Source organism: Pan paniscus, chromosome 6 (assembly GCF_029289425.2).
Source record: "Pan paniscus chromosome 6, NHGRI_mPanPan1-v2.0_pri, whole genome shotgun sequence".
Lineage (NCBI taxonomy): Eukaryota > Metazoa > Chordata > Mammalia > Primates > Hominidae > Pan > Pan paniscus.
The window spans coordinates 112,545,320-112,558,335 of NC_073255.2; the positions used below are offsets into that span (position 1 = coordinate 112,545,320).

The window sequence follows — 13,016 nt, forward strand, 5'->3', positions numbered from 1 at the left end:
TGCCTGCTTAAATGAAATATTAAATGAAATACTAGCTAGAGGGAAGAAATCAAGAAATACCTTTGGTACCACAGTGTCGGAGGATGGATCTATCTGGATAACACTCCCTGCTGACAAGGTGAAGGTTGTGGGACTTAAGATGCCAAGAGGGTGTATGGTGATGATGAAAGATGAAACTGTCATGGCTAAAATTGAGCAACGGCTGCTCCTTTTGTAGGGGAGAAAGTTTTCTTTTCTTTTCTCTACCCCTCTTAGAATCATTGGCTGGGGCCCTGTAAATTAAACTGACAAAAGACACATTAATAAGAGAAGAACAAACAGAAGTTTGTTAACATGTACAGTATGCGTACACAGAAGAGCACTCAAAGGGATGGTTAGCATTCGGGCTTACATAGCATCTTAATAAATTTTAAACAATAAATTTTAGAGATGTGACAAGATGAAGGAAAAGGACTTTGAGTTTCTAGGGCAGCAAATTATGGGAAGGCAAATATATGGGGGGATGAATGAAAGATAAGGGCTAATTAATAAGATTTGTTACATGGATTCCTCTAGTGCAGTCTCCAGGCTGATAAGGGTCTAGAGCTGTCTCCAGTAATTACCTCTGTCCTTCCTGGTGGAGAGGAGAGAGAGGCACATTTACAAATTTACATTCTGCTTTTAATCAAATGAGGGAGGGAAGAGAGTTTTTCTTATGTCTGTTTCTTCTTAATTGTCTTCAGCTCAAAATAATCAATATGCCAAAATGACATATTTTGGGGTGCATCTTCTGCATCTCTTCACTGCCATTTCTCTTGGTAATGAACCTTGTTGCTGCTTGTAAGATTGCTTTGAAAGTGATGGGACTGAGGATGTTTGCGACTGAAAATTACAGACAGCTGGGCAATGCTGTAATCAGAAAAAGGATCATTGACTTAAAGCTTCCATCAAAATATATTCTTTATAAGAAGATTTGCAATATTAATAGCCTTTCTCTCAAGGTATACTAGAAAGCATTCAGTGAGTCTTACTGTATGTCAGGTACATGGCATTTATTATCTCATGAAATCCTCTCAACAGTTTTGTAAATTAAATGCTGTTGTTTTTCTCATTTTAGCAATGTAGAAACTGAGTTACAAAGAAAGTAAATTAACTTGCCAAAGTCAATTACTAGTTAGTAAGGAAGTCAGAATTGCAATTTCTGCAGTCTGACTTGAGAGTCCATGTTGTTACCCATGTTTTACTGTGTCCTATCTAGTAGAATTAGATCCATAAACACTCTTAAGACTCTATGAGCCTTGTTCTCAGTCTTTTCTGGAAAAAAAAAAAGAATTATCAGACATCAAATATAAAGAACATTTATCAGTATTTATTCTAAAAATCTCTGAGAACACTTAAATTTTTTTTTTAATTAAGCTCATGTCTTCTCTTCTTTGTAATGAACCAGAAGGATTACTGGGTGTCTTCAGTGGAAAACTAGGCAGTTGTCTAAGCACATTATTACTGTCATCTGATCTATAGGTTCTCTGTATTTTTCCTCATCTTTGAGTTATTTTATAATTCTTGTAAGTTGTAAGTAACTGATAGCAATGCAAGTAATTACTCTACAGAATCACACAAATTAATTTTGTCTTAGGGAAATTAAACTGATTTCTCTCTACTTCCCATGGAATAAGACCATTTTACACCAATTTGTAAATAAATTCCAACATACTTATTGCTTATATATGCGCATATTCTTTAACACTCATTTGGATCAATTGTAACATTTATGGGTCCCTCATTAGTTAATGAGTTAAATAAAATCATTGACAGGTATTCATTTTGTATTTGTATGTCAGTCACAATTATACCCTATTTTAAGCTTCCAAATCTACTTTTCTTTTTTTATTCCAAGCAGTACCCATATTGTATACATCCTACCTTAAATATATTTTAAACTTATCTTTTCTGTTCCTTTTGCCTTATCTTGGCCCTCATTATCTCATCAGGAGTACAGCAACAATCTAACTTGTATGTAAGTGATGAATAAATTCATGAACTCCCAGGTTTAGGATCAGGATTATAACAGTTATTGTCAATAATGGGAACAGCTGAATTGAAAATAGAAGATACCAGGGCTCTAGGAAGGTTACTCTTCTAAAAATGTTTCTGAAATACAGTTTCATTGTATTTCTTTCTCTGATAAAACACGTTAGTGCAATATGCACATTCCTTACTTCCACAATAATATCATTGCTTTAGCACCCAAAATTCAACTGGCTTTGCAGTGGCTTGAAGCCTAGTAACATCTCCTCCATTTTTTAGGCATTGCTGGATGATACCATTTGTTCATCACTTAAAGTAAAAACTATTGGAATATTTAAATTAACAGTAATCAACTTAGGGTTTTTTAAAAAATCTGTAAACTTAATAACAGGATTAGATTTGATTGGTTGTAGCAGGGGGTGGGGAAGGTGGCATCAGCGACATTAACTTCAAGAATGATCGTTGCCCAAAGTTGTTTTGTTGTTGTTCTGCAAACATTTCTTCTGGTAATTACTAAACTTAATGTCCATGTATATTCTTGTGGTATCATAAAAATAGCATAAACTCTAGCTCAAAATTCTTAAACATGATCTGAATATACTAATTTAAGATAGAGAATATACCAAATTAAAATATGCCTTGTGTAAACTCTTGGACCGCAGAATGACACCTCAATCCACTCTTTGGAATCTAGAGGTCACATGCAGGGGCAGGTGGATAAACACGAGGTTTCCACAGTACATTCTGAAGCTGGAGGGATGCTCAGCAATTACCCAAGAAATACAGAAAATATCCTCAAACAACCTTGTTTCCTGAAGTTTCTTTGATTGTACATACAAATTATTAAAAACAATACACTTGGAAAGGCTCAGAAGCCATGCAGTACTGCCTAAGTATAAAAATAGGAAGACTAACATTCTTGAAAGCCTCAGGCATACTGAATTTGTCATTAACAAAACATTTGAATTCATGAGGACCAAAGGCTGGAGAAAAAGAGAGGCTATCCTGCCCCTACTTAAGTTGAAACTACAAAGGCTATATATGTTTCCATTTTCTGCTGCCGAATGACAATAAGGTAAACAGTGTTAAGAATATCAGTTTGATATGCATTGTAAAATGAATAAGATATAAAAATACTCTTCTGAAACAAAAATTTTAAAATTCAGGTTTTTCTGAAGCAGCTTCGTTCAATACTTTTAAAATGATATTTTGCCACAGATATGAACTTTTATGAATGCCTGGACACAATTAGAATTCATCTATATATGTTTACAAAATGTCCTCTTTTTATTGATAGTTATTTTATTACAAAAATTGTTGGAGTTTCTCTTTAAATAACATAAACCTATTATTAGCTTTCATTAAGAAAATTATCCAGCACATGGTGAAACGGGCAATAAAATGAAAAGAAAATTATCCATAAACATTACATAATTACACCACCTAAGACTTTCCAATCTATTTGGCTTATCAAGTCTCCTTCAAGTTTTTAAAAACCATTTTGCCTGTTTTCTATGGTAGATAATAAAAAATTGAATTTAAGCAAAATATTTTATTTTATATTAGCATATCAATAAAGAATACAAATAACATTTACCTAAAATAGTTTTAAATATTAATATGGGGTCACTGATCACTTTTAAATATATAACATTTACATATATTTATATGTACTATATAAATACTATAATATAAATACACATTTATATTTATATAAATGTCCTATATATTTATATTATAAATATAAATATGTAAATTTATATAAATAGAAATATGTGTATATTTATCATTTATGTAACAATATAATTCATATAAAATATATTACATAAATTTTTATATTCATATTATAAATATATGTATTTATATATGTATATTTTTAGACATAAAATATATGTCTGTGTAAAGATATGAATAATATAAAATATTATGTTATTTTATAACAAAATAAATTTAGGTGTCTTTCTATTCAGAAAAAATGCCACTTGATTTACTTTAAATTGTGTAAGACAAAAACTGCTTTGTCAAAAATAATATTTAAAATGAAATATGTTTTCTTTGGGGACTGGATGCATGTTAAAAATACTTATTAATACATAACTAAATGTTATGCATCAAAAAGACCAAAACGCCTTTCATAACCTTGCAATTTTAGCATATGCTTTAAAAACTTAACTGGTTTGTATTTTTAGGCTATTTTGAAGATCTTTCCATAAATAAAATATTTCTTAGGAGTACAGTGCTTGTTTTCCAGTACTTGGATGATGTATTATTGTTTTTCTCATTGTGTGTTTTTATGTTTTTATGTATGTATTATGTTTTTCTCAAGTTTTTTCCTTGAAGAACTATTTAATAGTGTAGCTTCTGGATCTGGTGAATACCAGTTTTTGTATTACAATCATGAACAAAGCAGAACTGCCTGCATAATACTATGACTAAATGAATGAGATTGATTTATTCCAGTAACTAACAATATCAAAAGGCAAGTAAACTTTTCCATGGGGGTACAATACATAACCAATTCATAAGAATTTCTTCAATGCTTTTCCTTGGATTAAAATCACATTATGGACAAATGAAGTCATTAACAAATCTCTTGAACCTGTCAACCTATTTTGCAAAATGTACAATTTCAGAAATTTTTATATGAATAACATTTTATCTGTCCAAAATTATGCTTTTATTTTGACAATTCTTCAGAAATATTTCAGAATTCAGAAACAGAGGTATATCAAAGCAATCTAAAATACTTCTAGCATCTCTCTTTTTATGTAGTAAATATAGAAATTGTTGTGATTTCTGCATTTTCCAGGGGGGTCCCTGGGCAATCTAAAAGATAATTGTAATTTTAGAAAACATCTTCGAGTTTGCTTCAGCAGCAAGTGTACTAAAATTAAAACAATATAGAGAAGATTAGCATGATCCCTGCACAAGTATGACACACAAATTTGCGAAGCATTCTATTTTTTTTTTCGACAAATGGTTATCTATTTCAACTGGATATCCACATGCGGAAGAATAAAGTTGGACTCTTACATTATACCATATATAAACATTAACTTAAAGTGAATCAAAGCTCCAAGCAGCAAAATCTAAAACTATAAAACTCTTAGAGGAAAACATAGGAGGAAAGATTTATGACATCAGATTTGGCAATGACTCCTTGGATATGACATCAAAAGCACAGACAACAAAAAAAGTAGATAGATTAGACTACATTCAACATGGAAAGCTTTTGTGTAGTATGCTAAGTAAGACTCATCACAAAAAGACAAATACTGTATGATTGCACTTATATAAGCTATCTAGAATAATAAAATGTATAAAACAGCAAGTAGAATGGTGGATGCCAGGGCTGTTGGGAGAGATGAATGGGAGCTATTGTTTAATAAGTATGGAGTTTCAGTTCTGGAAGATGAAAAAGTTCTGGAGATGGATGGTAGTGACAGGTGCACAAACATGTGAATGTACTTAATGCCACAGAACTGCACATTTAAAAATGGTTAAAGTGGCAAATTTTATGTTTTGTATATTTTACCACAATGAAAAAACAAAAAGACAATCTATTCTTTTTTTTTTTCTGTGTTTAGAATCTGATCTTGAAGAAACAGAATTATCAGAAAAGATCTGGTCATTTGATTGATACAGTATCACAGTTGCCTGTGAGCAATGACTGATTATAGCTTAATTATACATAAAGTAACAATATTTTATAAAAGATGAAAGTAACACAATTATAAGAAACTTTAGTTCTCCTGAAATGATGAACTTTAAAAAAATTGATAACAAAATAAAATCAGCACAAATTTCAGGAAATTATTCTGGTGATATACAGAATTCCTGCTAACTCTGTAGATTACACAGATGGTAAAAAATAATCTTATTCCCTTTGTTAAAAGCAGATTAAATATTTCAAGATCAATTTATGTTTTAACAGGGAGAAAATAAAATTCCAGGATTGCATTAATGTAGTCTTTTGCAGTAAAGGATATTAAAATATCTTTATAAATAAACCCATTAAAATTAAGCAAACTTCCTCCAAATTTTAATATATTTCATCTTTTTTCCTAGACTAAGATATTATAAAGTATGGTAAATAAAATTCATTTTTCTCAAACCTTATACAACTTGCTATGTACACTCAAGTTTTATCCCTCACTATAATCTTTAATATTCTGGAACAAATTGACACACTATTCTGTTTTTACTTGAAAACCATATCTGGCGGCCCTCTGGTTGTCAAGGGTTGCTTCTTTCTCTATTTGTATGATTTTATTTTTCCTTAATTTATTGAATTTTTCTTTTTCTTTTTTTTTACTTTATGTTCCAGGATACATGTGCAGAACGTGCAGGTTTGTTACATAGGTATACTAGGTATACGTGTGCCAAGATGGTTTGCTGCACCTATCAACCTGTTACCTGGCTTTTAAGCCCCATGTGCATTAGCTATTTGTCCTGATGCTCTCCGTCCTCTTTCCCCCCACCGACAGGCCCCGCCCAGCAGTATGTGTTATTCCCTCCCGGTGTCCACGTGTTCTCATTGTTCAAATCCCACTTATGAGTGAGAACATGTGGTGTTTGGTTTTCAGTTCCTGTGTTAGTTTGCTGAGGATGATGGCTTCCAGGTTTATCCATGTCCCTGCAAAGGACATGATCTCATTCGTTTTTATGGCTGCATAGCATTCCATGGTGTATACGTACCACATTTTCTTTATCAAGTCTATCATTGATTCATTGATGGGCATTTGGTTCAATGTCTTTGCTATTGTGAATAGTGCTGCAATAATCTTATGTGTGCTAACCTTCTCTCCCTGGAACCTTCTGGAAAGTGAGGAGCACCTCTGCCAGGCTGTAGCACCATCTGAGAAGTGAGGAGCGCCTTTGTCCCACCCCAGTGCAACTCTACAGGTGTGAAGTGGCAGTCTAGTGTGTGATCTTTCTGCCCTCCTCAAGTTTGCATTTTCAACATTAAAGTTTACTTCTAAATTAAAAGACTTAAATTGGGGAAGATTAAAAAAAAATGTGTGCATGTGTCTTTATAATAGAATGGTTTATATTCCTTTGGGTATATACCCAGTAATGGGATTGCTGGGTCAAATGGTACTTCTGGTTCTAGATCCTTGAGGGATCGCCACACCGTCTTCCACAATGGTTGATTAATTTTTATTACATTAATTTACATTCCCACCAACAACGTAAAAAGTTGTTCTTATTTCTCCACAGCCTCGCCAGCTCTGTTTCTTGACTATTTAATAATTGTCATTCTGACTGGCATGAGATGGTATTTTATTGTCGTTTTGATTTGCATTTCTCTAATGATCAGTAATGTTGACCTTTTTTTAAAATACGTTTGTTGGCTGGATAAATGCCTTCTTTTGAAAAATGTCTGTTCATACCCTTTGCCCACTTTTTGATGAGGTTGTTTTTTTCTTGTAAATATGTTTAAATTCCTTGTAAATTCTGGATATTATATCGTAGTCCTTTGTCGGATGGGTAGATTGCAAACTTTTTTCCCATTCTGTATGTTGCCTGTACTCTCTGATGATAGTTTCTTTTGCTGTGCAGAAACTCTTTAGTTTAATTAGATCCCATGTGTCAATTTTAGCTTTTGTTGCAATTACTTTTGAGGATTTCATCATAAAATCTTTGCCCATGCCTATGTCCTGAATGGTATTGCCTAGGGTTTCTTCTAGGGTTTTTATGGTTTTAGGTCTTACGTTTAAGTCTTTAATCCATCTTGAGTTAATTTTTGTTTAAGATGTAAGGAAGGGGTTCAGTGTCAGTTTTCTGCATATGGATACCCAGTTTTCCCAACACCATTTATTAAACAGGGAATCCTTTCCCCATTGCTTGTTTTTGTGAGGTTTGTCAAAGATCAGATGGTTGTAGATGTGTGGTGTTATTTCTGAGGTCTCTATTCCATTCCATTGATCTATATGTCTGTTTTGGTACCAGTACCATGCTGTTTTGGTTACTGTAGTCTTGTATAGTTTGAAGTAAGGTAGCTGATGCTGCCAGCTTTGTTCATTTTGCTTAGGACTGTCTTGGCTATGCAGGCTCTTTTTTGGTTCCATATGAAATCTAAAGTAGTTTTTCTAATTCTGTGAAGAATGTCAATGGTAGCTTGATGGGAATAGCATTGAATCTATAAATTTCATTGGGCAGTATGACCATGTTCATGATATTGATTCTTCCTATCCATGAGGATGGGGTGTTTTTCCATTTGTTTGTGTCCTCTCTTATTTCTTTGAGCAGTGGTTTGTAGTTCTCCTTGAAGAGGTCCTTCACATCCCTTGTTAGCTGTATTCCTAGTTATTTTATTCTCTTTGTAGCAATTGTGAATGGGAGTTTGCTCATGATTTGGCTCTCTGTTTGTCTATTATTGGTGTATAGGAATGCTTGTGATTTTTGCGCATTGATTTTTTTATCCTGAGACTTTGCTGAAGTTGCTTATCAGCTTAAGGAGATTTTGGGCTGAGACGATGGGGTTTTCTAAATATACAATCATGTCATCTGCAAACAGAGACAATTTGAATTCCTCTCTTCTTATTTGAATACCCTTTATTTCTTTCTCTTACCTAATTGCCCTGGCCACAACTTCTAAGACTATGTTGAATAGGAGTGGTAAGAGAGGGCATCCTTGTCTTGTGCCTGTTTCCAAAGGGAATGCTTTCATTTTGCACATTCAATATGATATTGGCTGTGGGTTTGTCATAAATAGCTCTTATTATTTTGAGACATGTTTCATCAATACCTAGTTTATTGAGAGTTTTTAACATGAAAAATTGTTGAATTTTATCAAAGGCTTTTTCTGCATCTATTGACATAATGATGTGGGTTGTCATTGGTTTTGTTTATGTGATGGATTACGTTTATTGATTTCCATGTGTTGAACCAGCCTTGCATCCCAGGGATGAAGCCAACTTGATTGTGGTGGATAAGCTTTTTAATATGCTGCTGGATTCGGTTTGCTGGTATTTTATTGAGGATTTTTACATCTATGTTCATTGGGGTATTGGCCTGCAGTTTTCCTTTTTTGTAGTGTCTCTGCTAGGCTTTGGTATCAGGATGATGCTGGCCTGGTAAAATGAGTTAGGGAGGAGTTCCTCGTCTTCAATTGTTTGGAATAGTTTCTGAAGGAATGGTACCAACTCCTCTTTGTACCTCTGGTAGAATCTGGCTGTGAATCCATCTGGTCCTGGGCTTTTTTCTTGGTAGGCTATTTATCACTGCCTACATTTCAGAACTTGTTATTGGTCTATTCAGGGAATTGACTTCTTTCTGGTTTAGTATTGGGAGGGTGTATGTGTCCAGGAATGTATCCATTTCATGTAGATTTTCTAGTATATTTGCACAGAATTGTTTATGCTATTCTCTGATAGTAGTTTGTATTTCCATGGGGCCAGTGGTGATGTCCTCTTTAGCATTTTTTATTGTATCTATTTGATTCTCTTTTTTTCTTTATTAGTCTAGCTAATGATCTATTTTATTATTTGATTCAAAAAACTGGTTCCTGGATTCATTGATTTTTTTGTAGGGTTTTTGTGTGTGTGTGTGTCTCTATCTCCTTCAATTATGCTCTGGTCTTAGTTATTTCTTGTCTTCTGCTAGCTTTTGGATTTGTTTGCTCTTGCTTCTCTAGTTCTTTTAATTGTGATGTTAGGGTGTCAATTTGAGATCTTTCTAGCTTTCTGATGTGGGCATTTTAGTGCTATAAATTTCCATCTTAACACTGCTTTAGCTGCATCCCAGAGATTCTGGTACGTTGTCTTTTGTTCTCATTGGTTTCAAAGAACTTCTTGATTTCTGCCTTAATTTCATTATTTACCTAAGAGTCATTCAGGGGCAGCTTGTTTAATTTCCATGCAGTTGTGTGATTCTGAGTGAGTTTTTTAATCCTGTGTTCCAAATTGATTGCACTGTGGTCTGACAGACTATTTCATATTATTTCAGTTCTTTTGTATTTGCTGAGGGGTGTTTTACTTCCAATTATGCAGTCGATTTTAGAGTAAGTGCCATGTGGCACTGAGAAGAATGTATATTCTGTTGTTTTGGGGTGGAGAGTTCTGTAGATATCTATTAGGTCCACTTGATGCAGAGCTGAGTTCAAGTCCTGAATATCCTTTTTAATTTTCTGTCTTGTTAATCTGTCTAATATTGACAGTGGAGTGTTAAAGTCTCCCACGATTATTGTATGGGAGTCTAAGTCTCTTTGTAGATCTCTAAGAACTTATTTTATGAATCAGGGTGCTATTGTATTGGGTGAATATATATGTAGAATAGTTAGCTCTTCCTGAAGAATTGAACCCTTTACCATTATGTAATGCCCTTCTTTGTCTTTTTTGATCTTTGTTGGTTTAAAGTCTGTTTTGTCAGAGACTAGGACTGCAACCCTGCTTTTTTCCGTTTTCCATTTGCTTGGTAAATTTTCCTTCATCTCTTTATTTTGAGCCTATGTGTGTCTTTGCACATGAGATGAGTCTCTTCAATACAGCACACCAATGAGTCTTGACTCTTTATCCAATTTGCCAGTCCATGTCTTTTAATAGCCCATTTACATTTAAGGTTAATACTGTTATGTGTGAATTTGATCCTGTCATGATGATGCTAGCTGGGTATTTTGCACACTAGGTAATGCCATTTCTTCATAGTGTCATTGGTCTTTATATTTCGAGTGTTTTGCAGTGGCTGGTACCAATTTTTCCTTTACATATTTAGTGCTTCCTTCAGGAACTCTTACAAGGCAGGCCTGGTGGTGACAAATTCCCTCAGCATTTGCTTGTCTGAAAAGGATTTTATTTCTCCTTCACTTATGAAGTTTAGTTTGGCTGGATATGAAATTCTGGTTTGAAAATTCTTTAAGAATGTTGAACATTGACCTCCACTCTCTTCTGGATTGTAGGGTTTCTGCCGAGAGATCTGCTTCTAGCCTGATGGACTTCCCTTTGTAGGTGACCTGGCCTTTCTCTCTGGCTGCCCTTAACAGTTTTTCCTCCATTTCAGCCTTGGAGAATCTGAAGATTATGTGTCTTGGGGTTGATCTTCTCATGGAGTATCTTAGTGGGGTTCTCTGTATTTCCTGAATTTGAATGTTGGCCTGTGTTGCTACGCTGGGGAAGTTCTTTTGGATAATATTCTGAAGTGTGTTTTCCAACTTGGTTCCATTTCCCTGTCTCTTTCAGGTACTCCAATCAGTCGTAGGTTCAGTTTTTTACATAGTTCCATATTTCTCGGAGGTTTTGTTCATTCCTTTTCATTCTTTTTCTCTAATCTTGTCTGCCTGCCTTATTTCAGCAAGGTAGTCTTCTATCTCTGATATTCTTTCTTCCACTCAATCAATTTGGTTATTGATACTTGTGTATGCTTTACAAAGTTCTTGTGCTGCATTTATGTTCCTCTCCAAACTGGTTATTCTAGTTAGCAGCTCCTCTAACCTTTTATCAAGGTTCTTAGCTTCTTTGTGTTGGGTTAGAATATGCTCCTTTACTTCAGTGAAGTTTGTTATTAACTACCTTCTGAAGCCTACTTCTGTCAATTTGTCATCTTATCTTCCATCCAGTTCTGTGCCCTTGCTGGAGAGGTGTTGTGATCATTTGGAGGAGAAGAGGCACTCTGGCCTTTTGGTTTTTCAGTGTTTTTTTGTTGATTTTTTTTTCATCTTCATGAGTTTGTCTAGTTTCAATCTTTGAGGCTGCTGATCCTTGGTTGAGGTTTTCGTTGGGACTTTTCTTGTTGATGCTGTTGTTGTTGCTTTCTCTTTGTTTTTCTTTCAATAGTCAGGTCCCTCTTCTGTAGGACTGCTGTGGTGTGCTAGAGGTTTGCTTCAGTCCCTATTAATTTAGTTCACTCTTGCGCCTAGAGATGTCACTCGAGGAGGCTGGAGAACAGCAAAGATGGATGCCTGCTCCTTCCTCTGGGATCTCTGACCTCAAGGGGCACCAATCTGATGCCAGTAAGAATGCTCCCATATGGGATGTCTGACAACTCCTTTTGGGGGGTCTCACCCAGTTGGGTGGCATGGGGAACAGGACCCATTTAATGGGAGGACATTTAAAGGACAGCATTTTGACCGTCCTTTGGTGGAGGGGGTGTGCTGCACTGGGGGAAAACCCACTTGTCTGGGCTGCCTGGATTCCTCAGAGCTGGCAGGAGGAAAGATTAAGTCTGCTGGTCCATGGAGACAATGGCCACCCCTCTCCCTAGGGGTTCAGACCCAGGGAGAGCAGAGTTCTGTCTTTGACCCCCTGGATGGAGTTGGAGTTCCTGCAGGGAGGCCCTGCAGCTGCAGTGTTGGCTGCCGCCCCTCCCCCAAGGAGCTCAGACAGCTTAGACAGCAGGTAGCTACAGCAGTGGTGATGGCTACCCCTCTCCCTGTGAACTCCACAGGCTTAGGCTGATTCCAACTGAGTAGCTCTTGAGAATCTGCACAGCTCCATGGTTGGAACCCAAGGCACCGGTGGCATAGGCTCACAAGTGAGATCTTCCGACCCATGCATTGCACAGTTCCATGGAAAAAGCATGGTTTCCCAGGCTGGGTAGCATGCTCACTCACCACTTCCCTTAGCTGGGGGCGGGGGCTCCCTGCCCTGTGCGGCTCTCAAGTGAGCTGCAGCACCACACTACTACTCTTCCTTCCTCTCTGTGAGTCACACCCACCAGCCATCTATTCAGTCCTAATGACAGAACCAGGATACCTTGGTTGCTGGTGCAGGATTCGCACACTGTTTTGGATCTTTTCAATGGGAGCCTCTGATCGCTGCCGCTTCTAGTTGGCCACCTTGTCCCTGTCCCCTGAAATTTTTTATATGACCCATGATATGGTCTACTATTTGGACAATGTTCCATGTTCATTGTCATCTTCCTATATCTCTCCTTATCTCAGATATTATTTTTTGAGGTCTACATTATATATTATAGCCACTACAAATTTCTTTTGACTATTGTTTACATAGTATATTTTTAAAATTATTTTAAACTGTCTATGGTGGAGAGCATGATGAACTGCAAAGGAC

The 13,016-nt window shown here is 35.7% G+C and overlaps 1 non-coding gene across 1 annotated transcript; it reads left to right on the forward strand.

Annotated features, from left to right (window-relative positions):
• Positions 1-4,871: 4,871 nt before the first annotated feature.
• On the forward strand, positions 4,872-4,974 carry LOC112440652 (U6 spliceosomal RNA). The gene has a single exon (XR_003028661.1). It is a non-coding gene; the product is annotated as a U6 spliceosomal RNA (small nuclear RNA).
• Positions 4,975-13,016: the final 8,042 nt, after the last annotated feature.